The sequence below is a fragment of the Aedes albopictus genome, chromosome 2 (genome assembly GCF_035046485.1).
Source record: "Aedes albopictus strain Foshan chromosome 2, AalbF5, whole genome shotgun sequence".
NCBI classification, from domain to species: domain Eukaryota; kingdom Metazoa; phylum Arthropoda; class Insecta; order Diptera; family Culicidae; genus Aedes; species Aedes albopictus.
The window spans coordinates 85,859,024-85,884,731 of record NC_085137.1 but is presented as its reverse complement, the minus strand read 5'-3'; the positions used below and the strand labels follow the sequence as shown (position 1 = coordinate 85,884,731).

At 38.6% G+C, this 25,708-nt stretch overlaps 1 long non-coding RNA gene across 1 annotated transcript; it reads left to right on the top strand.

Annotated features, from left to right (window-relative positions):
* The first annotated feature begins 24,788 nt into the window (after nucleotides 1–24,788).
* Nucleotides 24,789–25,046, top strand: LOC134287649 (uncharacterized). Its single transcript, XR_009997429.1, has 2 exons — nucleotides 24,789–24,846; nucleotides 24,914–25,046. It is a non-coding gene; the product is annotated as an uncharacterized LOC134287649 (long non-coding RNA).
* Nucleotides 25,047–25,708: the final 662 nt, after the last annotated feature.

The window sequence follows — 25,708 nt, the reverse complement described above, 5'->3', positions numbered from 1 at the left end:
TCTTCTCCAGCGGCTTTGTTCTTTTTCAACCGGCCAACCTCTTCCTTAATCTCTTGGAGGTTAGGGGCTGGAAATCTTTTGTCCTGCGCTTGTACTCCTAGATCTGTTACCACACCACCTTTGGTGCTTGAAACGTCGCCATTGAAGTGGTCGTTGTAATGCTGCCACCACTTCTCGACCATCTCCCGTGATTGTCTCGGCATATGTCGGCTTGTGGCACAAAGTCTCTGCGCGAGCGGTTTAGCTTCTCGTAGATCTTCCGTGTGTCCTTAGCGCGGTACAGCTCTTTCATTGCTTCGCGATCTCGTTCTTCCTGCTGGCGCTTCTTCCTCCGGAAGACTGAGTTCTGCCTGTTTCGTGCCTGTCTATAACGTGACTCATCCGCCCTCGTACGGTGTTGCAACATTCTCGGCCATGCTGTATTCTTCTCGTTTTTTAACTTTTCACATTCGCTGTCGTACCAGTGGTTTCTGTGGTTCCGAGTCGTGAAGCCTAGTGCTGCTGCCAAGGTACTACCTATGGCGGATCGAATTTCCCTCCAGTCATCTTCAAGTGTAGCTGCGTCAAGCTGCTCTTCCGTTGGTAGGGCCACTGCTAACTGCTGCGCGTAGTCTTGAGCCACTTCTACGTTCCGCAGCCGCTCGATGTTGAGCCGCGGCGTCTGACTTCGACGCGTGGTAAAAACCGCCGAAAGTTTTGAGTGCATGCATACAGCGACTAGGTAGTGATCCGAATCAATATTCGCACTCCGGGGGTTTCTTCGTATTACGAAGCACAGCAGATGCAATTGAATATCCACGAAGAGCAATATCGCCGACGATTTGACAAAGCAGTTTGTAATCAAATGGACCGTGGTTTCGATGTCCGGGTCTCCAGTTAGCCTAGTGGTTAAGGCTATAGATCGCCAATCCGTAGACAGCGGGTTCGATTCCCGTTCTGGTCGGGAAAATTTTGTCGACCCCCTGGGCATAGTGTATAATTGTACTTGCCTCACAATATACAAATTCATGCAATGGCAGGCGAAGAAAGCCCTTCAATTAATAACTGTGGATGTGCTCTAAGAGCACTAAAAGTTGAAAAGAGGCAGGCAAAATTCCAATGCGAACGTCGAGCCATAAAGAAGAAGAAGAAGTCTACCAGCTGAGAAGGCAGTGGACGAAGAAGGAAGCTGTAGAACCGAACACGCAAGAAGAAGTATGAGCGATTCTGATCCACTCTGTAGTGCACCAGAAGATCCGATGATCGATATGACTCTGTATTTCCCGCTGGAATGTGCTGGACAGAATGGTAGCGTGCCTGTATCGACACAGCTATAGAAAGAGGTTCACGAGTTTTAAGCGTAGTGAAGAACGCTGTACCAGTGGTGCCAGTACCTCTGAAGCGAGATGAGTTGCAACAAGCAGAAGCGTACTTGTGGTGCTCGGCACAAGCCTAAAAAGAGGAGGTGAGAAATGAGGCGAAGAATCATGAGTTTGCTCGCAGCGAGAGCCAGCTGATTAATAAATGCAGCAGCCTGTGCAACGACAGTTTGTTTTTGGATGAGAAGACTATACTACGGATGGAAGGCAGTATGGACAGGGCACGTTGCTAATGTTGAATTTCGGTTCCCGGATATTCCAATAAACTAATATTCTACCGAAGTGGCACCACATTACCCATGGTCATCGATGTCCAGCAACGTTTCCGTATCCCAAATTTCCGAGTGGAATGACAAGTTGGCTTGCGTCTGAGAACGAAGAAATACGCGTTTGACGACGAGAGCGATTCACCTGGAAGTGACCCTCAGTTTTTGACGACACAACGATGACTGATGGCGATCCGGCGGTTCGTTTGTCGCCGGGATAAACCAGCCGAATCCTATTCCGACAATGGGACGAACATTCAAGGAGCGAGTAAATTCATAGAAGACGTAGGGGGATTGCGAAGATCACTGATGCGAGGACAAGGTGGAATTTCGTAGTTTTCGCGACCCCCCATAGAAATTCCCTCATTTGTTGTCTATTACAGTAAAATATTTAACTGTCCCTCGCGACCCCCTGGATGAAGGTCGGCGACCCCCCTGGGGGGTCGCGACCCACAGTTTGGGAAACCATGCTCTAGGGGGACGGGGGAGTATGACCGAGCGTTACGATCCATATAAATATTTTAGGATTTTCATACAAAAAAGCGTTACGGAGGGTGAGGGGTGATTACAAAATGTAGATTTAGCGTTACGTAATAAATGGGTGCTACCCACTAAGGACGTTGCCAGAAACGGATGACCTACTGAACTTACGTCCGTTGACGTACGCTGGAATACGTCCGAAGGCGACAGAAAAGGGCAAGCCGTTGTTGTGGGACCTCTACATGCGCTCGCAGGCACTGTCAGATTGTCTGTGGAAGTCTGTTCCTGGATCAATCAACGATCCGATATATCTGATACATAACGGACGAAGCAGTGAGGAAGGGTCGGTCGCCGCGAGGCGTGGTGAGCGAAGTGTACCGTGGAGCTGATGGCAAAATCGAGCAAACGCTGGTGTAGACGGTGAAGGGAGAGTTCTTGTGATCGGTAGCAGATGTGCAGGTGATTCAAGCGTGGTACTGTTGATCCCACCAGAATTACGGGAAGTGGGTATTTCTGCACCACCAACTCGCCCTAACACTCCAGAATTACAATATTTATTGGCAGTTATAGAAGTCTTTGTGCCGCGAGATGAAATGTGCAGGTATAAGGACAGCTGCCTCTTGACGGACGGACATGAGTGATTGAAAAGTGGAAGCAGCACTCTGATAAGCACGTGAATGGCGTGGAGAATGAAGGCACAGGGGAAATTATTACGTCAGTGCAGTAGAAGACATAAACGATCCAATACCAACTGAGGGAAGTGAAGGATGCTATTCATCAGCTGAAAACCAACTTAGCAGCTAGTAAAGATGGTATTGCAGTTGAATTCATGAAGATGAACTCAGAAAAGAAGTCCATTTGCCTGGACCGGTTGATAGCCAAGATCTGAGAAAACGAATCGCTACCGCAGGAGTGGAAAGAAGTTATCTGTCCCATTCGCAAGAAAGGCAACCACTTGGAATGTGAAAACCGCAGAGCGATCATCAGTATGAATGCCGACAAAGTGCTATCCCATCCCAGTTCATCTTCCGTCATCTGTGACCTAGAACGAATGAGAAGCTATTAAGCCGGCTTCATCGACAGCTGGTCGAAATTGGATCAGATCTTCACCAACTTCAAGGTGGCATACGACAGTATCGACCGAGCAGAGCTATCGAATACCATAGACGATAACGGCATTCCTGGAAAACTGACCAGAATGACTGACAGAAACTCTTTGAGTAGGACTCTCATTTCTACTTTTCGACATCGCCCAGGCAGGTGCAATAGACAAGCTAAGCTCAGCAGCCGAGGTACGATTTTGACGAAATCCGGTGAATTTGTGGATGATAGGGTGTTATTGCCAAAACCTTTGGAACAGTGGCAGAGCTGCATACCCGTTAGAATCATGAAGCAACAACTGCTGGTGAATGTGTCTGAAATGAAGTACAACAAAGAAGAATTCTTCTTAATGAGATTTAGTAGTAAAGTGATGAAATTCTTAAATGCAGTTTTTCTTACGGAGGTGTACTCCCAAAACCAACAAAAATAAATAAGAACTTTCCCATAGGAACATTTTTACATTGGACCAATTGCAAAGCTCATGCACCGCAGGATGCCTTCTTGAGTCAACCACTTTCGGAACCAATTGACTTCCCAACTTTCATCGATGCATCACCGGCGCATTGTATTCAAATCGATAAAAATCAGCACTCCTTCAACGAGTTCGCTCTGCATGATATCTGCCAGGAGGGACCATCAGAGAAGAATAAATCCTCGTTCTCGTAGAAAACACTCAGCACACAAACCGATTGCAACCATCAATCAATGTAAAATGTGACTGTGAGTAAGTCGTACAGGGAGAGAGAGTGAAAAAAATGAAGCAAATATATTCATTCTTGGAAAGAAGCGCTCTTGACGGTTCTCCTGCTGCTTTTTCCATTCAGTCTAGTTTCTTTTTTCGAATTTGTTCCCAAGCTGGTTGACATCCGTGGCATAGGTAAAGGCACCCCACTCTCCAAGCAAGGAACCCAAATTGGTGTGAATTGGTAACAAACGTTTCGCCATCATCATAAGAAAACAAGTTCACACCTTTTTTGTCGGGGATATGAGTGGCACGTCGCGGTGCGGTGCGGATATTAAAAACTGTTACACTGCCAAAGTACACCCGAAATGGGACGCAAATTAGAGGAACAAAGCTCAAAACGATCAGAGCGGACTGGATATCGATAGCATAGCATTTGTATATGCAATTAAAGTCGCTACGCTGTAGTTGCACAGTGGTTAAAGTCGGAAAAATCTTAAGAAAAAACCGAAGGTAAACCAACAAATGTTACAGCAATTCCCTTAATACTATTTTGCGGAATGTCAATTCTTAAATTTACTTTTCATTCAATACAAAAGTTATTTTTCAAGATACGTTATGCATCGGAAATCTATTTCTACTATTATTTCAAAGAAACAACATGAAAGAGTAATCTGAACCTTACAAATGCGCTATAGACTACACTGCTCGACAAAATTTGTTATTATGGGATGAGAAAAAAATAACAGGGGTTTGGGACCCTAGAAGTGTCATAGTGAAAGAATTTTTGAAAAATATTGAACCGGGTCTTCACAATTCAAACCCGAAGTTTGTATGGAGAGCTTGGGGTGTTCAATTGATGTGTGTATTAGAACGTGCCATGTATATTTTTAGGCGTTTTCGGTATTTGGGTTAGTTTCGTTATTGTGTAACACCTAAATATATGCACAGCGCGTTCTAATGCACATATCTATTGAACACCCCAAGTTCTCCATCAAACTTCTGTTTTGAACTGTGAAGGCCCGGTTCAACATTTTTCAAAAATTCTTTCACTATGACACTTCTAGGGTCCCAAACCCATGTTATTTTTTTTTCTCATCCCATAACAAAATTTAGTGTTGAACGGTGCTATCAAGGACTTCGAATATTTGAAGGTTCTGTAGATCGATGTGCTTACACAAGTTGTTTCCATCAGGGACATTCGGATGTAAATAGTATTGAACGACTCTAATGGTCGAATTCAATCTATTTTGCTAACGAAACTGTAAAAGATTTGTTCGACTTTTTTTCCAGAACCGCACCACTGTGCATCGGTTCAGTTGGTTGCTCGTCGCCGTATTCCTGCCATGCTGGAGGCACGGTGCTCTTTTAATTAAAGTATGTTCGGAAACGGCGGCCGGTTTCGTGCGTTGAACGGGGGATCGCGACGCCGCCGGACAACGGAGAAAGCGTACCTACAACTTAAACTGTATAATTTGTACCGGTAGCATAATTTTTTTCGCACCTGAAACGGTAGCCATGTTTTCGTCTATTTGTACACGCTGCTGGAGCGGGAGCCGTTTCAAGTTCGAGCCTCCTGGTAGGGGTGCCCGGTGTTGGCTGAGCTGGTTCCGTTTTCCGATCGAAAAGGGCTGATAAGCAACGATTCATTATCCGAAATAGGGTTTTGTATGGTTGTTTGTTTGATTGATCGTAGTCGGGTTTTTGAATGCAAAGAATGAAGCATGAGTGGTTTATATTAGTATGTACATACGGGAAACTATGCCGGTTTGAGAACATTTCTTCACTATATCCACTGGGTATTATCCAGTCCCAGTTCTCCTGGACGTTAAGTACAGGTATACCTCGATTTAGTGGACTCTCGTGTTTATGTACTTCGAAAAATGTACATAAAATCGAGGTAAAATGAACATAAACTTTTACCTCGATTTTATGTACATTTTTTTATCTTATCAGTTTAAAACTTGTTTGTATTATGATGACTTATAATGCAAGCCTTTTGATGCAATTGCGTATTCATGTCAAAATCCCATACAAAATTTAAACAATGCAGTACTCTATAGCATACCTCATGACATACTTAGATAATTATATTCATCTTAATTTCATACTTTCCTTTCTTACTTAATTTTTATAAATATCTCTCACTTTATCGATGATCACGATGAGCGAGAGTATACGGGGTGATTCGCTGGCGATATTTTGTACAGATCTATTTAGAAATGACAACATTTTTGGCGGGTGCATGCAAACTGCCCATTCGTCAGACTTTTACTGAAAGATTTCTAACAAATTTCTTTCAAGATTTCTTATGATCTTCTCACCCAGAATTGTAATATATTTCTTATATTTTTGGTAGATGCCTTATACTATCATGGCGTGTACTCTGCTTGTTTGAGTTCCAAAATTCATAGCGAATTCCATAACATGCTTCGGCAGATTACTATGAAGATGTCAGATTCCAGTGCTGTCATGGTAACATCAGAGCTAGATAGAGAAGGTTATCCAATATCAGCGTCCCTTCACTGTTACATTCCCATGCCTGGAGGAATCTTTGAAGGAACCGCTTGGACAATTTCTGAAGAATCAACTGCTGGAACAACTGCTGATGTAACAACTATCGAAGAAATCCGTGCTGAAATCTCTGAAGTAATTCTGCTAATATTATAGAAGTATCTAAAGAATTTCCGAAAGTATCGCTGAAAAAAATTCAGAAGGTATTGAAATAAAAATCTAAAGAAAATTCTAAATGAATTCTTGAAAGAATATTAGAAAAAAAACTGGAGTATTTAAAGAATCCTGATGGATTTTCTGAAGAAACTCCTTGAGGAAAATTTGGAGGAACCACCTGGGAACCCCTGGTGGTATACCTTACAAAACCTCTTGAGATATTTTTGAAAAAAATCCTAAACAATTTTTCAATGAATTCCTGGTCGCCTGGAGGAATCCGTAGAGAAATTCCAAAATTTCTCATTCTCTAAGTACCAATGAATCATTTTCTAAAAAAAATCCATGGAGTTTTTTAAGAAAGTTCATGGGAGGTTTTTCTAGATGAATGCTTGGAAAAAAATTCTGATTCCTCAATAAAACACTTCAGTGGATGAACTTCTGGAACAATCTATGCAATAATTTTTTAACAGAATTCTTGAAATATTTTTAAAAAAAATCCATACAACATTTTTGGAAGCTATTCGTGCAAGACTTTCTTAGAGAAGGTTTGATTAAATAATTTCTGACTGAATTTTTTAACGATATCCAGAATGTTTTTTTGAAGTAATTCTACGTGGAGTTTTCAAAGAGGTCCCTGAAACATTTTTTTTTTAAGAATCCCTGGGAGATTTTTTTCAAGAATTCATGACAGATTTTTTTAAATGAATCCTATGATGAATTTCAGCAATGGTCCATGAAAGAATTATCGAAATATCTGTGGAAATTTCTTCAAAATAAACCTTGGGGAAATTTGTAAAGAAATCTTTGGAGGAAAATCTGGAGATATTTCTGATGAAAATATTAGTCGAATTTATAATAAAAGCCATGGGAGATTCTGTAGGAATCCTTGCAGAAAATTCCCGAATGGAACTTGCAATTAACAAAAAGAGACTCCGGTGCAATTTCTAAGGAAAACCCAGGAAGATTTTCTGACAAAAATTGAGAAACTTCTGGAGGAATTCCTAGTGGAATTTCTAGAGAAATTGGAAGTTGCTAGGGAACTTCAGATGAAATCCTTGAAAAAAAAAAACAAAATAACCCCAACACAAATTTTTGAATAAACTACTGAAACGTTTTCTGAAAAACTTTGGCATAGTTTCTGAAGGCATCGCTGCAAGTTTTATTAAAGGAATCTCTGTAGAAATTTCTGAAAAAATGTGTTAAGTAATTTCTGAAGGACTTTTCGAACGATTTTTTTTAAAGAATCCTTGGAATTATTTCTGCTCAAATTCATGGATAATTTTTAGTAAAAAATGGAGGAATTTCAGAAGTAGATCATGCAAGATGCTTTGAGAGAATGCTTTTTGGAATTTGTAGAACTTTGAAATGTCCACTAAATCGAGGTATACCTGTAAAGTGAGATAGGATATTTTTTTTTGGTACATAGTTTGTATATCAGCCTTAAAATGTCTGAATGTTCTCTCCGCCTTCCCGCTTTCATAATTTTATCTGTCAGTAAAAGAACAGATCTAACATTCGCTTAACACCAACGCTTCGGCCGTTGTTTAGCCTTCCCCAGGGTAAGAATGCGTGTACCGTCTTTCTAGATGATAGATGGACACCACATTCCATTTTATGGTGGTGTCAAAGGATAGTCGCATTTCTTGAATACATTTTGCGCTGTGTGTAATAGTGATTAGCCACCAAGTCAGTCTCGAAACAGAAGCGGATGGTTTTATTAATTTATTTTTATGTTTTATATGACAATATGTCTTGATGAAAAAGCATCAATAATAAAAAAAACTCCTAACATTGACATTAACAGAAAAAAAATCTATCATAAGTAATCACACTACACAAGCACAATAACAATATAATCAAATAATTAAAAAAACTAAGAATATCTTACGAACTATCGTAGTCAACGCTTACGTCTATTCTCCTCATGCAGCAGCCGTTCAATCCGATGTCGGAAGCTTAGGGTAGAGCAGTTGAAATCGAACACTACGTAGTACTCATTAAATCGTGAGGACATATACCGTAAGGATGGTAACTATGGTTAAAATACCCAAAAATCAGCTTCTGTAAACCTTGTGTCTTAAGAAATTGAGATGAGTTGGAACGTTTCTAATGAAAATTGAGCCATTCCGTTTTCATGTAATATACAGAACTCAAAAGATTTATAGGAATTCTGTCACACATTAAAAAAAAAACATAAAATTTTCACAAAATCTTCGAAGATATGATAGCAACTTTTGCAGAACTTGAATGTGTAATGCGTTGTCACTTTATATCACGTGTTTTTAGCGTGTTTTTGTGCATAACTTTTGAATACTTTGAACAGATTGCGCAGCAAAGGCGACGCTACATTTACGCTGAGAATTTTTAGAATTGTAGTACTGCTGGATGGTCAGCTAAGTCCTTCTGATAAATTTAATCTTAAATTTTTATTCTTCACTCACACTTATTTTACTTATTTTATTGGAGTAAAAAAGGTTCTGATTTTTAAAAACATTTATATTACAATTCCACCATTTTGTTCAAAGTTAAGCTTTACCGAAGTTCTTTTTTTAATTAGTTCATTTATTTGGGGCTCAATCGCGTTTAACACTTTACGGAGCCAAAACTCATTTTTTGTATTTTATGTACAAATATAATTCTTATACAACGTATACAAGACAAACGAAGAAAGTCGTAAATGCATAGTATATAAGTGACATCGCGAGTGCCCAACACATCTCTCACAAGAACAAATACCGAAGTTCTTAAAAATATACATATATTTCGGTAGACATAACCAAGAGTTCGATAGATTGTTGTCGAAATTCAGTTATTTTCTGCCTGATTGTTTCAATTCTAACTAATGAACTTTACATTGTAAAACTACCTTTTAATGAAAACTGCAAGCACCAATCCAATTTGAACTCATCCTTCAAGAACATACAAATAGAACAAGTCCTAAACTTTACTAGAATCCTAAACTATCTGATAATAAATTTCATCGATTCAGAATCGATTTTAGAATGCAAAATAGCTTCAATGTTCGATATACTTCGGACTCATAATACAGAAGTTTGGGAATAAAAGTAAGAGGAAAACTCATTTTTTGATTTTTTTTTCGATTCTTAAGCAGAGTTTTTCTTAAGTTAGGTAGATATTTACTACAATAACGCCTAAACCTTCGCGACCCACTAAAAATCAGCCCACGACCCACCAGTGGGTCGCGACTCATAGTTTGGGAAACGCTGATGTAGTCCATAACTCGCTGTGCGAGCAGGGAGATGCAAAATGTTCCTAGTAGGAGCATATAATTGTAGCTCGGCAAGAATTCCAGGAGAATTGATTTCACCAACCAGAACTTTAGCTACAAATACTGCTTGAGCGATCGACCTCCTGCACCCAGCAGCTGAAATCGGTGCTCATAAGGCGGGAGGTTGTTGGGATCGTTTCAAGGCAGATGGAGCAGGGTATACCGAACAAATTTCTGCTGGATCGACTACAATCGAGATATCCTAACTCTTTAGTACGACCCAACTCTAGCAGAGAATGAACCAGAGAGCAGTACAGTGCTTTTAGGCAAAGTAGGAAATTCGTCGGCAATCTTTAATATGAAACCTAGTTGCCTGCTCGCTCGCGTAACTATGTCACAGTAATAGGGCCTGAAAGGATAGAGCTATTCCGTGATCTCGAGTAACTTCCATGTGTTGAAGTATAATCAAACAATACTGATTTTTGCCTACGATGGAAATTGATGGAGTTGCATTTGTGCACGCCGAGTGTAACGAAGTTTCTACTGCACCATTCACTGAAGTTATTAATAAATCCCCACAGCTGCAAACAATCCAGAAAGCATCTTACTACTAAGAAAATCATAACGTCATCTGCGAAGAATGTGCGGCACCCATTTGGAAGCTCCAATCCAACATCATCCAGGAAAATGGAGAAGAAAAGTAGTCCCAAGTTATTGCCTTGAAGAATACCCTAGCAGTTGTTGAAATAGTCGGAATGAGGTGATCCTATTCTAACACAGTGTTTGCGATTTGTCGAGTATGATTTAAACCACTCACTGCACCAGGCTCGACAAAACCCCAAGTTTTCCAAGATTTCTTAGTAATATGGAGTGATCCACACGGTCAAAAGCAGCCTTCAGGTCGGTGTAGACGGTGTCCACTTGAGCTCCTGATTCAATATTACATACTTGAACAACGAGAGATCAAAGGAACAAGGTTCGTCTAGGTTCGTCATTTCGGGCAGAAGCCGTGCTGGTCCGGTAATAGGGTGACGAAGGGTATTATGGGGGTTTTTTGTATTATGGGAGTATTATGGGGGGTTTTTGTAGGCCGATTGGGAAGGATTTGGGTCCAACTTTGAGCTCAACAGGTTTCAAAAAACCCACCATGACGAAGAAAACAAAACTGCCGAAAATACGTAAGCTCCACTATGTAGTTTTTGCAGTGACCAAAGAAAACATCGTTTCAAAGTGCTCTTCGACCGGAAGCTATGCAAAAGGCCTTCCCGAATAAAGGCTGATAACAAAATGATAACCAGTTCTGTTACCTGGTTATCATTCGTTTGATAATTGAGTTTGTTATCATTTAGGTTGAATTAAGAGCCAACATAACATAAATGATAACCTAAATTTACTCCACGAATACCAAAATGATAAGAAGTTAAGTTATCATTGAGTCAAGTTGATAACTAATTGTGTTATACAGTATTTTATTCAATACTACACTGCCTATGATCACATAATTGTCCCATATGAATAGAAAATCCAGCAAATATGGGACTGATATGCGATCATAGGCAGTACATTTAGTTATCGACATGAAAAAATCCAGTTGATTAATAACAGGTTTTGTTATCATTTAGTTATCATTCAGAGCTATTTTATCGACCAAAATAGTAAAAATCTACTTTACCGACATAGTTAGCAGTTGAAAAGTTTTTTTTAATTATAATTCATGTTTTCAACTATTGCGACCAGTGGGTCTCGAACCCTGATCGAGTGATTACCAGTCACAGCCGATACGTATCAGTGGTACCCCTGTACCAAAGGGATTCAGTGGGAGGGAGAGTGGTTGAAGGCTACGCTTTCGTACTGCAGTCGTATTGAAGATGGAAAGCGGATTCTATTTTTAGATTCGAAGTCCACCAGACCCTCAGTTTTGGGAAAGCTTTGAAATGTGCGTTTGGAAATTGATAACATATTTAGTTATCATTTAGTATTTTTATGTTATCGCTTTAGACCAAAATTGTTGATAACTAAATTTGTTATCATCTGATTATCATCAATTGGAAAAGATGATAACAAAAATAACAATATGATAACATCGATAACTTAAAAAAAATCACCGACTTCGGTAATATTTTACCGAAATCTCAACCGTTAAGTTTTATACCGGAAAAATTCGGTGAAGCTTACCGAACTTCGTTAAAATTTGACAGATAAACGATAACATTTTACCGAAATTTGGTATTTTTTACAGAATTTCGGTAAAAACCATTACCGAATGCTCAGCAGTTGAGATTTCGGTTATCCGTCTTTGCTCGGGCTCGGGTAGTCACTGAGTAGAAATCTATTTATGTAGGTTTGCACTGATAAAAGAGGAGCTGGTTTATCTATTAGGACAGCGGTCATCACTTTTCATTGTGTGTGAAACATATTCTCGGCACAGCAGCCTGATCCTTTTGACTTACACTTATCGGTAGGAATCAACGGTAAAGATTTTTGCAACCAGATATACTTTCCTGCAAAAAATGCCAAGTCACCTTATCCATCCACTCTGAGCTGCTTAGAACTCATCCAATCCTTCAGTAGTAGCTTCCAGAAATTAGAAACTGCTATCAGCTAGTTAGAAAATTTCCGACGTCTATTATTAAGTTCTTCAGAACGTCGAGCCAGTTTGGACAGTTTTGCGAAATTCTCGGCCACACAATATCGTTGCGAAAAAAGAAACCTCACTCCCATGCCCCGAAATCTCACCGAGTCATGGTGTTTAATTCTCAGCTGTATTTATTTAGGTTCCCTTCGGAGTTCTGCTTGGTTCTACCTCTCACCTACTTACATAATTATCATCATTAAATCATTATCCGCCACATCGGAGGCGCTCCTGCTGCTGCTGCTGATGCCAAAGCGGCGTATAATTACTGAACGGGGGCCGTCTGAGAGTGGTGGTGCTGGTGGCTGGGTCTAAAGGTGAGTTGTGCAAGAACAACAAGACTGTTTCGCCAGAGGGCGTGTACATGGAAGCACAGTAGTGCGGCCGGCGGAGAATCCAGCAGCCAGCGGTCTTTGTTTGTGGTTGTCTGACGGTGATGTTTGTGGGTACGGCCATACATATACCGCTAGTGTTTGTGGAAATGTTTGAACACGCCAAAGATCGATGGATAGCCACAGTATTGCCTTCGCCGCCATAGCCGCGGCCGCGGCCACCGCCAAAGGGCGCAAACAAAGGCCGGTTGATGGGTGGAAATCATAACGTGTCAAATCGATTCTATTGGAACGAGGTAGCCGGGTGGAGGCGGTGACGATGATAGAGTTACCAGATGTTGGATAATGTTTTTGAAACGCGAGGGCTTTAAAAGTCTTACGACATTTCAATGTAAACTTAAAATAGGAATGATTTGTCAGAAATTAAGAAATCATACTTTGGGCTAGCTAAAATTTACATTGCATGAAACTATTGCAGAGTTGTTGAATTTATCTTTTAAATTCTACATGAATTACGAATTACAATGAGAATTTTGGGACTTCTTTTAAAACCATAAACCCACTGCTGTATTTTCTGAAACGCTGCCACAAGCGTTTTTGCAAGAATTTTGATAAATAGGGAAGTGGAACCATCTCGGAAGGGGTCCTATTTGGGCATTTTTCTACTATAACTCAGCCAATTCTGAACCAATTGACACAATTTTTGGAACGCGATGAGATACGTATAGTATCTAGCCGTGTACAAAATTTCATGTCAATTGGTTTGGAATTGACTGCGTTATTACGAAGAGTGGCCAACATATCCGCCGCTGCCCAAGTGGTTCGCTACCCTATTTATTAATCCGGAATGCCTAAACGACTGTGTCTGTCTACTATCTGAAAATCCTGGAAACCAGAAATCCATAGATAATTTTGTTAAACAAAAAACATTCTGGAATACCCACACATTAAATTCTTTGCGAGAACAGCTGGAGCTGAAAGCGTTTCTATATCCCTTTCGTGACGAACCAGCACAATTGTGCTGTTAAGCAATAACAGTTTTGTGAATTTTTTTCAGCTGTTTAGTCTTTGGTTTACCTGATGTAAATTATTTTGATGATTGGGCCATTACTTATACTTGCATGTGTGCAAACAAACTTTTGTTTATGTTGTGTGTGAAATTTACCACAACAAGTTAAACAAAAAGTGAGCAAAAATCGTAAAACATGAAAAAGTTTTATCTGTCGCAAATTTTTAATTTTCGATTTATCTAGGTGGACAAAGTTAGGAATCGAAAGACAAGGAGTAGCTCTAGCAAATGCTGAAGAAAAAGTGTTGATATAACAAAAAGTCTAAGAGTTCTGGAGAGCCAAATTTGAGCAATTTGTATGGAAATTTCACTTTTTTTGAGCTCCGTCACGAAAGGGATATAATTATATATAGTGATCTAATCTGATAATTTTATACACTTTGGTTATCAGGAACCTGAAGCATATGATATTGAGAAATTCAGCAGATGTTTACAGCAGTCGAGTCAAGCACACGACACTAAAGACGACCTTACAGTTGAGGTCAAAATACGTATCTGTCAAAGGATGCCAATTCTTAGTGGAATTATAAGGAACAGTACTTAACCCGATTTTATTTTTACTTAGATGTTTACCAATCAAATTCCGCCGAATAACGAAACTTCTAGAACCTTTAAAGAAGTTGATGCAAACAGCTTCGAAACAGTTGTGGCAAATTTGCTGTTTAACGGAGAATATTCAGAGAAGTTCGTGCAGAAATTGAAAGCCGTGCTAGAGAAATGTAAGTGAAACAGATTAAAAAAAAAAGACAAATCAAAATTGAAATATAAATCATGCTAGAGAAATGTAAGTGAAACAGATAAAAAAAAAAGACAAATCAAAATTGATATATAAATTTCAATGATTTTTTGTGTCACTTATTGTGAAGTCCTATACATTACAACGAGCGTTATAATTCAGTACTAAAATCTTTTGAAAATAACTTAAAATTCTTCTTACGCAAATTTTATCAATTATTTTGGTTAACATTTTCAGCAGGAAAGGCATTAACACACTATTCATAATTCACTCAAACATTAAATTCGAAAAAATCGGAAGTATCTGCAAACTTGTAATTTGAAAAATATGAGTTTAATCCAGGTACCTGGTAGGACCTGGTATTGAGCAAAAAAACTACCATGTACACGGTGTTCAATAAGTTCGGATACACCATATATAACTTGAATTTATTTCACATCTGTAATTCAGATTTTCAAAGTAATTTTATTTATTGAAAGGTCATATAACACTGATCAAATATAGCATATGGTTTTGAATAAAGTCTTTTTCAACTTTTTTTTTATAAGCCTTAGATGTATCTAAAGTTTGTTAGCTCCGGCATGCTGGAATAATTTTCGATAAGTTGCTCAAGCTACAGAAGTCTAAAACGTTGACTTTTGAGTTTACATCTCACTATACTAAATTAAAATAACTAAATTAATAGACAAAAGCTTTACACTGCTATTTCAGTGATGATATGGTGATAAATTTGCAGGTTTAGTCAAAATGTGCTTAAATCTATGAAAAAGGCACAAATACATTATATAAAGCCAATTCTGGTTAAAATTTGCCACAATAGGGATATAATCAAGTTTTGGAAAAGCTTACCATGGATTAAACTGAGATATAACGCAGCCTTGCTTTTTGACAAAACAAAAATCAATTAAACAGGTACAGCGGCAATTTTAGCAATTTTAAAGATCAAAATAAAATGAGTCCGTACTTCACCCAATCTGAATCTTATACATTATTTCGTATGGCCATAGTTACTACCACTAATGCTGAGGACATCAACCTAATTTGATTTAACTTAACACCATTACTCAATAAAAACTAGACGAAATACCAATGACAGACGTGCGTGCCGACCGAAAGGAACTTGAGAAACATTTGCAATTATTACAAAAGGATAAAGGACAGTTTATTTCAAAACATATACTGTATTTGATCAGTATTATGTGAGCTTCAATTAATGCACTCACTTTGCAAATCTGTATTACAGATGGGAAATAAATTCAACTTTACTGTGTATCCGAACTTATTGAACACCGTGTAGGTCTGGTTTCAAGATACCCCTAGGGTCGAAACCCACTCCCGATAAATTTGCAAAATGCGAGTTCTTCCTACAGATCTTTCGAGCCCATAAATATACTAGCCTAAAGCTAAAAATATCGATGAGAAAAAACATCTTATAATTATGCATAGAGTCCAGGATTATTTGAGCAAGTGGAACTATTTTGAGCAATGAGATGAGCTTGAAAAGGTCGTATGGATATTTGCACTATTTATTTTTTCTTAAAATTGTTTAGAAATCCAGCGGAATTTCGTTTAATTTCGTCAAAATCATTTTTTTAAGGCAAATTTTTTAGAATTCAGCGAAACGAAACGAAATTCAAAATGATAAATTTCTCCTACTAGAATTCCGCGCAATTCCGCGGAATTTCGTTTCGAGGTGTATTTGGCTAAATTTTTCAGTATTCTTCATTACACCAACAAATCCAGCCATGAAAATTTTTGACACTTCTCAGGTCATTTTGACAGACCACACACTTGCACGAAAAAGACGGATCATATATTCTACTTTATTGATTTTGTTGCCGTCTTTTTCATGCTCATGTTACATCTGTCAAAATGACCTGTGAATTGTCAGTCAATTTGAGGTTAGGTTCGTTGGTGCAATAAAGAATACCGCATACCCTTACTTCATATAGTATTCACCACACAAATCTATCACCTTACGAACAATATACATATCAGCTTTCCATGGACCGCATCACCGACCCAACGGTGACTGCCAGATCTTTCCCATCCTTTCTATCTAACAAATACCCCAGTCCGTGCGGGTTGTGGGGACGCAGAGTGCTCTCGGTTACTAGTAACAACAAACAGTATACTCAAGCGTTCCTTTCCCTTCCCAGCTGACTAAAAGGAACTTGCCGGCGCCGTTATGTTTACAACTGCCCCATAAAAACGGCATAAATTACTTGTTTTATTAGACAGGGTATAGGTATCCTTCTTATTCCTTTGCCCCCATGATCAACCTGTTGGCAAAAAAAGATAATATATATTTTGGAGTATTCTGGATTTTTTCTATAAAGGGAACACGGGGCCTCAGCCTTGGTATGTGTGTATTATGCCTACACAATTTTATGATTATTGGTGTAGTACTTTCAACCAGGCAGTCTTTTTGAATGTCTTTTGCTGGAGTAATTTGAGAATTTTCGGGGAATTTGGGTGGAAAATGTTGGAAGAGGGATTTCAAATTGTCTTACGGCAGCTTCTTAAGATAGCTTGCAAAATAAAAAAAAACATCAAAGAATATTGCAGAAGCTCTCTCTAAAATTATTTCATGAAATGCATAAGAGATGTCTTTGAACCTCCAGAAGTTCCTTCTTTTAACTTCAACAATTCTATCATGCAACTTCACTTGTCACTACATATTAGGAAAAAAAAAACATTGGGACGTGATTAGCTTTCCAGTTTTTTATCGACACTTCCAAACTTAAAAACTGAATACTATCCACGACAATAAATTTACAATCGTATACCGTGAGCTGTGCACGAATCTCAAGAAGCAAGCTCTACATAACAGTGCATTTTATTATTCTCACTTGTAAGAAGCTTAATATAAGAAGATCAGCTGCGGTGATTTTGTTTACGAAGAGATTTGTGCCCTCGAAATTGTGAGTAGGTGCCAAAGTCGGCCATTTTGGAATTCTTAACAAGTCTGACACAGATTTCGATTTCCTCTTGTGTCACCCCCCCCCCCCCCCCGGATTTTTTTTGTCAGAATTCATCATTTTGAGGGGGGACACAATATTTAAGAAATTTATAAATTTTAAAGTGAAATTAGAGGCGTCGAGAAAATTTCTTAACAAATCCGATGAATTTGACGATTTTGCCTAATTATTTGGGAAATATTTCATCGAATACATTTTTTACACTAGTTTACAAAATAAAACGAAAGTCGTGAACTTCTCTCAACGACCAAATTTTTTTAAGCACAATTTAGCGCTGATTTCGAAACCGTGCTGCAAAAAAAAAATTAAGTAGAACAGTTTTTGAGTTTTAGCTCATTATTGAGTTTTACAGTTTTTTAAATATGGAATTTACTAAAATTCAAATATCTTGCGTTTTGTTCAACCAATTTTAAAACTGTTTCCATAAATTGAAAGCTGAATGGTTTACCTTTCGATCTTCTGAATGCAGGTTTTGCGTCAGATTGATGAAATTCAAGATATTGGCGATTTTTAGGGACGATCTCCTTAATTTTTAGCAACATTTCCAAAAATATATGAAGAAATGTATTTTTTCAATAAGTAAAAACCAATTTAAAAATTCTTTCTTATCGTATATATGACATATCATATGTAGGCGAGATACAGTAAAAAATTCAGCTCAATCGAAGCATTGATTACGAAGAATGGGATGTATGAAGTGAGCGACTTTGCTTAAAAAAAGAACAAAAATCGATTTCAAATCATCAACCTCGTATGGAAAGTTGAAAAAAATTCCGCTCTACTGTAATTTTTTTCCTTCCCTTTTTCGAACTCAGGGCATGATTCTACACTAAAAATGATCATCAGCTTACCGAGTTCAAAAATGCTGTAAACTAGTGTTATTTATCATCCCCCTTGACGAGTCCGAAAGCAAAGCAACAAAAGAAGAAAATGAGATTTGTTCTGGCCTAACTCTGCCCTTAAATATTGTTGTCACGACTTACATAGGGAAGCACTCTGTGCACTGTGACTCTGCAAGTTTGGCCCAATGACACCCTTACTAACGGTATTATAAACTTTTATGTTCAATTGAAATATCTTATACCGTCGTGCGGTGCTTCTTTTGACACTTTTTCGCTTGTGCAATTTTCTAAATTTAGGACATTATAACTTGCAAAATATTTGGCGGATATAACAATATATATACAGTAAGGACCCGATTTTGTCAGCCTCATTTTGCGACAAACTTTTTACTCTCATTATCTTACAGTCAAATTTTAATTAATTTATTTTTGTGTTTGATCAACCTACAACTGAGATGCAGAACACACAGGGATAAAAAGTTTGAAAAACTGTTTAAGTTTTTGCAGAGAGCAAAACATGTGTTCACAAAGGGGCTGACAAAATCGGGTCACTTATGTATATATATTTTACGTATATTTGACGTGGATATGTACTCAAAAGTTACAGAGTGCAGAGTGAGATAAAAATGTAAAGAGAAACGAAAGAAGATGATGCGGCTGAAAACAGCAGGGGAAAATAATTTTGTTTTTATTTTTGACAATTTGGGGGATAGGAAGAATAAGCATTTAATCAGCCGTATATTGGGCGAAATCCTGTAAAGGCGTATATAGTGCTGAATAAATGCAATTTTAACTGCTTATTGGTTACCTGGAAACTCTTAGCTAACAACACTGTGAGAGTGCCCTGCCCATATCACACTAAGAAGAGAAGTGGGCCTTATCCAAGTAAAGATTTTTATGAGTGTTTTTATCCGTTGGTTCAGTTTGGTGGATTTTAAACCATGTTCCACATGCATGTTGAGCTGGTAGGCAGTGTTGCCACATTTTTATCTGTACCGAAGGTTCAAAAATCGTTTTTATGTATACCAGACATTCGAAAAATCTGTACCCAAAATCTGTACCAAATTTGGACCACATTTGATTTAAAATCGCTTTAAATACACAAAAAAGAGCATTACATTCAGGCTAAACTATGAAAAACACTTAATTTGAGTATATTGTTAACAATTTCTGAACTTTAAAAACAAAAATATCAGTATAAAAATGTTTTTTATTTGAATTTTAATGTAGGGTATTGGTTCCCTTCTTAAGCATGTGGCTCCCATTTTCATCCTACGATAAACAAAGTATTGAAGCACTGTTTGTTTTGTTTCTTATTTTTGTATTTTTTGTTAGAAGTGAGCACCCATGAAAACAAAAAGAACGGACTCAATCGGTGCCGTAATCGCTTGTTTTCGAATAGGATGAATATGGGAGCGTGAGATTAATGATGGAACACAGACCCTATTTTTCCTCAAATTCAAAAAATCTGTACCATTCTGTAACTTTTGCTGAAAATCTGTAATCTGTACCGTACAGAATCTGTACCAAAAAGTTGAAAAAAATCTGTACTTTTACAGAATAAGGTAAGAAATCAAACTTTGAACTAGTCAAATTGTAATCTTAATTTGAACCATTTCAAAATTCATTAAAACCGTACTTTTCAGGCAAATATTGTCCCGAAAAAGATGTTAAACAGCTTTCCGTAATATAACCTGATAACATGGACTTTAAAAGCATTGAAAAAAGCGTTTTTGTCATGGAAAACAGACAATTGAAAAATCACTGTGATTTCACCCATTTCCCCCAAGCCCCAAGAGAAAGCACATTTTCGGTGCACTCGTACAGCTCATGCATTGTATCACACGCAATATGTGAACACGTCAAATGAAAGCCTATTTATCGTAGAATCGACCAACCAAATAATATTCCGCATTATTTGTCATAAAATTATCAAATTTAAGTGATTCTTACTTGGAGAATGTTATCTTGTTGAACCATTTGTAATACTAAATTTACTCTTGGGGGATGAAAAAATACAAATTTAGTTTCCAAATTCCTAAAGAATTTCTAACATTCTGAGTTGAGATTCCACTGCCTAATGAAAAATAGGTATGAGAATTAGCAGATTTATGTGATTTTTCATTGTTTAGCATGGAATTGGCTGTTTTGTGAGTTGCTCGAGCTGCTGCCGCCAGTAGTTCAAATTAAGATTAAAATTGGTTCAAATTAAGATTAAAATCATTATTGATGAAAAATCAAATATTTCAATGAAATTCGGTGCAAATACATACTTTTTACCATTTAACAGAAAGCTTATATCCGTGGCTTTCATGTACATACGATTTTGCCGTAGTAAATTATTTCCATGTGGGAGAAAAAATCACTTAAAATTTGCACTGCTTCAGAAAGCCGCAATTTGGTTCAAATTTTGATTACCTACCCTAATCTGTACCTGTGGCAACACTGCTGGTAGGCAACCCTAGCCAGCAGCTGCAGCAGCGATGGTGATCGCCAAACGGCAAATCAGTGGATAATTAGAGGGATGAAACATTGTGATCGGGTCGACTCGGCGGCGATTCGTAAACTTTTCCACCACCCCCAGTCAGTGAACCGCCCTGCGCCTGTCGGTCAGAACCGCAGATCACTACGCCACGGTAGTGGCGGCGTCACGTCATTGTTTCCGCCGCTGCGCTTTGCTGGTGCTGTTGTTGAGCTTGTCGCGGTGTCCGTTTTGTTACGTTGTTGTTGGGTTATGTTCCACGCTGCTGCTGCTGCTCCCGACTGACGCGGTGTTGGATTGGAAGATGATTTTGCTGAATCAGCGATCGAGTTGCGGAGATTATGCCGTGTAATTATAATTTTTCGACCCCGTGCAGCTCAAGTTTTCCCCGAGTTTGTTTAGGGAATTATTGAAATTTCCAGGCCCCAATATTTAGCAACCATGAGTCGGTGAAATACGTTCGTTCGGGTTTTATGTTCTCCCGTCGTTGGTGAAGCTGATGTGCAAAACTTCATCCGCTGTTGTCGGGGAAGAGAAGGTGGAAAAAAGTAGCAATTGGTGCACGACCTGATTTCTGTCCGATTTTCGGTGGCGGTAGTGCTGTCTAGCGATGGGAAAAGTCGTAATTAATCTGGGACCGAAAGTGAGCACAACACAATTGAAAAGTTCATTCATAAGTTTTTTGAATGGAGCTCTGATTTTGTTGTTCGGAAGATCACAGAGCATCGGAAAATAATAACACGTTGGTCTGGAACCCGTGTACCTTCACCGACACCTCGCTAACCGATCTTCACGGTGTGTTGTGTAGCAAATTCGTAGAACTAGGGCTATCATTTTAACTCTTTCTTTTGGTTGGACGGGTGTACCGCAGTTTTTTTTGTTTCGGAACTTTTTGTTTGATTTGACGCTTTTTATCCGTTTGTAAACTGACGGGACGTGAAGTAGACAGTCGTTCCGGTTGACACTTTCAAAAGGATCAAACTTGGGCCTGTCATCCCGAATAGAAATTGTAATGTAGAAAACATCAGCATACATCTATAAAACCTTAACATTTAATGTATATCGTTGTTCTCCTAATGTTCTCAGACTTCGAAGAAACATCTATGTACACAGTAATACATAAGATTTACATGTAACATTAAATTCAAACTTCAATGTGATGTTGAATTTTACATCATATAACATCCAAAGACAAAATCTTCATATGTTACATCAAAATCAAATGTCATGTCGACTTCAACTGTTGTTCGCTTGAAACATCAGACTACATCTAACGACAGATAAATGTAATGTAACATTAGAATTAAACATCATATTGATGTCAAGTATTGTTCACTTGGAACACTAGAATACATATCATTGCTCCAGAATAAAACGTTACATTAGATTTAAATGTCACATTGTTGTCAAGTGTTGCTCGTATGAAACACCAGAATACATCTAACAACAGATGGAAATAATGTTACATTAGAATCAAACATCATGTTGATGTCGAGTGATGCTCACTTGTAACATCAGAATACATGTTACGATACCAGAATGCAACGTTACATTAGAGTTTAATTTCATATTGATGTCAAATGTTGTTCGCTTTAGAGTTTGAAACATCAGCATACATCTAACGACTGATGAAACATTAGAATCAAACATCACGTTGATGTCGCCTGAATGATCAGAGTGGATCAATGCACGAGCTCACTAAATTAACGTTTGAGAGGTGCCGTGTTTACTTAAAATGAACAAGTCCATCGCCACCCAAACAACACGGCGTCGCTCAAAAGTCAAAAGAATGGCCACGTTCATTTGTGCAACGACCCGCTCCAGCACCACCCGCTCCAGCACTGAGCAAAAACCACTGCCATGAATTGAATGATTTTTGCCTCATCCGAATTCCATGCCTATGTTCAGACAAGATCAAACAATCGTTTATTAATTGTGTCAATGCTAATTTTATAACAGGATTATTTTAATTCAGTAGGACGCAGTAGAATCATTCTGCTTTGCAACCATTAAAAATTCAGATTTCGTGCGGATCTTATTCTTATTGAATGATGAATCATTCTTTGTACGGAGGGGGGTTTCGTTCAGTGTAGCAAACGTGTTTGACTTCGGTTTCACTTTGGAGGAGGTTTTCAGCAGAGAATGGGCCTTTTCATTTGACGTCTTAAATCAGCTGATTTTTCGAGCGTTTGACAGTTCTTCTATGAAGATGACACTCTCTTGTTAGCATCTGTTGTTCAAGCTTTGTAAACAAATGCATGCACGGAACTGTCACATGAAAAGGCCTATATAGTTTAGGTGCCAGCCAGAGTGGACGCGTCACGCGGCGCGGCGCGGTGCAATGCGGCATTTGACAGGTCGCGCGTCGACGCGCGGCAGAACTCCGTTCGTTAGAATACAGGGAAAACAATCATAACATGCCAGAGTGCGCGCGGAACGATGCGAAGCGGAAAGCGTTTAGCCGCGCGACGCACGACAAAACAGTGCATGCACTGTTTTTGATGCGGAAGTCATGCGGTTCGCGCGGATAATTTTGTATTTTTGTGTGGATTTCGTCCGTTTTTACAAAATCATGGCGCTAATTTTACGAAATTGTTTTTCAAATGTATTCAAATGTGAATGTAAAATATATTAATATGAATAATATCACATGTTTATTATCCGGTGGCGTCTCGTAACCTCACTTTTCACCTATTTTGCGAATCAAAATAAGTAATTCCTTCAAATTTATGACTAAAGATTTAACGGAAATAATCGAAATCTCTGCCATTCTACATCCATTACAAGCAGAGCTTTCACATTACCCCTACCCATGTTTCATGCACAAAAACGATTGGCACCCTCTCGATTATTTTACTATCTCAAAGTATTCTACTAGGGCTGTAAGCTTAAAAATAGTTTCAAAATAAAAATATACTATTTTTGAGTTACCAACTTGTTTCATTGCATTGCTGTTTAAAAATAAACGAAGGGGTGCCATTTTTTACGTATACAACCCTGTGGTAGCTCTGACTGCAAGCTCACTTGTTCATAAAATTTCAAAATTTGTACCTGTAGGGCGGGTAGATTTGAGGTTAGGAAATCACCATTATTCCAAATGTATACCTCTTCTGAATCATCTGAAAGAAATAGCAGTTGAAGGTAAATTTAGATAAATGGTTCATTTTTAATTTTAGGTTGAGCACAATAATCACATATCTCCTGGAAATCTTTCATCAGATAACTCTAGAAAACTGTTGAAATGTTATGGCTCTTAAACCGATAGAGAGGAGATAGCTCACTTTGATTGTGTGCTACTGGTTGTCAAGGCGAACCTGTCACAAACTGTCTCTGCAATCAGAGTTAGAAATTGTACATTGATGGTGTGAAGTGTTCCAATATCTAAAAAATCTTATCAAAACTTCTCACCGTTTGTTGTAATTCGAAAGATAAAATAATTATGATGAGTTTAATAAAATAATCTATATAAATAAAATAGTTATGGTCAGTATTTATGTGCAAATGGCGGAAATTATGAAAACTTTTCAGTTTGCTTTACGAACAGACGCTTTGCACCGCGTTCACTGTGGCTATCAAGTCGCGTTGGAAGCCGCGTCAAAAACGCGCCGCACCGCGTCGCGTCGCGTGACGCGTCCACTCTGGCCGCAGCCTTATTGCATTGCTAACTGGACTGCGACAGAGTGCGGAAACTTAAATAAAAGTGCGATATTGCATCAAATCCTTCCGGTGTCTTCGCCGCACTTATTCATCATGAGCTAATGAATAAGTGCGGTGAAGACACCGAAACGATCTGACGCCAAATCGCACTTTTATTTGAGATTCCGCACTTCCTCGTCGCACTTTTAACTGCGCAATGCGCAATAACAAATTCTCTGGTTTTCAGTAGTTTTTGTTTAAGTTTCCCCCAGAGTATGCGGTTATGGGAGCTATTCCTAAATTAGGAGTTGCTGCGGATCGAACCGGATGTTTCTTGATCCGTTTTAACGGTAAGTTGTTTATTTTTGTTTATGAGCATTGCAGAACCCTGGAACTCATTGTTTGAATTATTTCTAGGAGCAGCTACGATCATCTGCAATTCCGGAGCAGGGGAAGAATGCATGCAGCAGGCGACAAATTGGGGTTATCTCCGACCGGGACAGAGGCAAGGATAGACTTTCCTCTTGCGGCGTTGCAGATTTTCGTCCAGGTAAAGTGCTTTGATTCTTTTTGTAGCAGGAACAGAATGGCACCTGGGTATAGGTATAATCAATCCAGCTGGAACCCGGTATTTTTGACTAGCAAAGTAGGATGTTTTTCCAAATCCATGCGTCGGACCTAACTTCGGAAGTGGTGCGCTGTACAGCGCACTTCCGAAGTTAGGTCCGTCGCACGAATTTGGAGAAAAATCCAACTTTACTAGTCCAACTGGATTAACAATTGGGTAGTGGACGTATTTTGGCCCGGGTCATGTATTTTGACCTACCCTGGGATTTTTATTGCATTTATCATATAATCTCTACAAAATCTTGGCAAATGATTATTGGAAGTTCCAGTAATCATTTTCCAAGATTTAGTAGATATCAAATGATAAATAATTTAATGTAGTAAAAATCCCTTGATGGGCCAAAATACATGCCCTGGGCCAAAATACGTCCACTACCCTAGTGTGTATCTGTCTGGTTGACTACGAAGATCAGGTGTGTAGGTAACATATGGGAAAAGGTTTCTTATACTTATGACACACATGTGATAAAGGAATCACTGTACAATTGCGCCTGAAATGAGTAACATACTGAAAATTTTCTCAGTTCAAGTTCAAAGTTCAAAGTTCAAAACTTTTTTGACATCTTGCCAGGTAAAGTTGGCAAA